Raw genomic sequence first — 2,341 nt, 5'->3', positions numbered from 1 at the left:
TATATATATATATAAAAAACTTTTAAGAATTTATTCTTCCGATATTCCGATTCGATACAAGCATGCTTTCTTGATTATTTTGCCTTTTTTCAATTTTTCTCTTCACAAATAAAGTTCATCTTGATTCGCATGTTTAATTTTTACCAGAGTTTTACGGGAATAAAATCGCAGCTTGGACTCTTAGACATAAAATTTCATTTGTTGTTATCATGTATTTCATATATCAGCCCATGTAATATAGAGTCAAAAATAACTTCCCAAATAGAAGTTATTTTTATCATATAACATTGCTTATGGTCACAGTTTTAGCAAAATCATAAAAGAGTGTAAAGAGTAGACGAGAAATAGCACTTAGGAAAACCAGGAGACTATGTATCGGCGGGACAATTGCAACATGAAAATGATTTTGAAATAAAATCTATGATACAAAAACGTAAGGCAATTAGACATAAGCAGTAAGCAAATCACAATAGAGAAACATAATAGAGAACACATAATAGATAACACAATAGAGAACATAAGGTGATTGCCATACATTCTCTATTATGATTGGCTAGTTACTTTTCGTTTATTGCATCTCTTACTGCCGTAAGTTTTTCTAATGTGTTTCTGGCTTAAAAATCTTCACCGCCATCTTCATTGCGACCACTCTTGCCGCCTTTTCGAGAATGCCTGTGGTTTTTAGAGAAAAAGATACCACCTACAAGACGAGAGGATACCACCCATGAAAGAAGATATTTGTGCTCATGTTAAAGTTTTCGGAGAAAAAGAATTCTGTGAGACATTATTTTTGTTTATGCTTGGATTTTTCCCGCCACTCTTTAATCATGAAAGAAATACCGTGGAATATATATTGAAAATATAAGAAAGACAAAAGAGAATATGCTCAAAATAGAATAAAGATAAAAAAAAGATAAGAAGAAATAGTACTTAAAGTGGTTATACATTTTTGATAACTTAAAAATCATTGTATGTTAATGTGATCTCATTATATCTTCATCAAAGTTGTTGCATATTATTTTATTTTAAACAATATTTAATGACAAACAAATGCGTATGCAAAATTTTGGATCTTCTGGGAATATCTTCGTAATTAATGGTTGCGTTCAGCAGAAAAAGTAGCTTCAAGAATTTTACAACAGTTGCAAAGTTGCTTTTCTATTAAACATAGCCAATGTGTGAATATCAACGCAACATAAAAAAAGAGTCAGGTAATAGTTATCAAATAGTAAGTGAAACAGTGCCAATTAAATGTAATTATTTGATTAATTATATTAAAATTATATGATCAACAATATAATAATTTTATTTTTCTAAATAAGGTAATGTCTCAGTAGCTGAACGTTTAAGCGTAGGTTGTCATAAATAATTTATAATGTATTAGAAGGTTTTAATATAAATATATTTGTATTCATTTGAAAACTCAAGACTTTCTTAAGCAAAGAAAAATTATTTGAACCCACTTATAACAATTATTAATTAAAATATTTAAATAAGTAATGGAATGCGTTAATATACCAGTGGCCAGTCAGCCGGTCGGACACTGAGATGTAATTATCCCAGTGTCCAACTACAATTAGAAAATTAGTATGCTAAAGGGAAATATTAATGTAAATAAATATTTAATGACAAAAGACTACAAAAGCTAATTCAAATTGATCTTTAAGGTAAAAAGCATTTAAGACTGAATATTAATTTAAATAAAGTTTTCTGTCCGGTCTCAGTGACTGGACATGTACCTGTGTCTGGATTTACACAACACTTTATATATTTAAATTAATATTAGTCTGAAATACGTTTTTTAAAATATTATAATTTAATTGTAATCTTTAAATACAATTAAATTTTAATACAGTAATAAAAAAAGCATTTGAGATTAATAATAATTTTTGTGTAAGTGTCCAGATATAGGTACGTGTCCGGTCACTCTCTGGAACATTTACCTTATTTAGTAAATATTATCAAACATAATAATATAATCAACCATTTGGTAATATTTACTAAGTATTCAGAAAAATAAAATTATTTTTGGTTATATTAACAGAACATTTGATTGGTCGTTATTTCACTCAATTTAATAGCTATTATCAGATTTTTTTCAAAAAAAAGTAACGTAAATTATTTAAGTTTGATACAAAGGGAGGAATAGCTTGGGTAAAAAATGTAATCAAGGAAAGAAAATTAATTATAGAAAAATTAAATATGGAAATATATAGAATATTGTAATTTTCTTTTTATTTTGTCTTTATAGATTTGATTGTGAAGATTCGATTTTATTGTAGAAAGTTTATATATTTCCATTACTATATAAGTCGTAAGACCTTTCAAAAGCTAAAAGGCA

General features: G+C 27.2%; 1 protein-coding gene across 1 annotated transcript in view; it reads right to left on the bottom strand.

Annotated features, from left to right (window-relative positions):
• Positions 1-2,341, bottom strand: part of LOC108687934 — a 112,011-nt gene that overhangs the window by 20,818 nt on the left and 88,852 nt on the right. The window lies entirely within an intron of this gene.

The sequence above is a fragment of the Atta colombica genome, unplaced genomic scaffold, assembly GCF_001594045.1.
Source record: "Atta colombica isolate Treedump-2 unplaced genomic scaffold, Acol1.0 scaffold220, whole genome shotgun sequence".
Lineage (NCBI taxonomy): Eukaryota > Metazoa > Arthropoda > Insecta > Hymenoptera > Formicidae > Atta > Atta colombica.
Note: the sequence above shows the minus strand (reverse complement) of the source record. Positions and strands in the feature narration are given on the sequence as shown.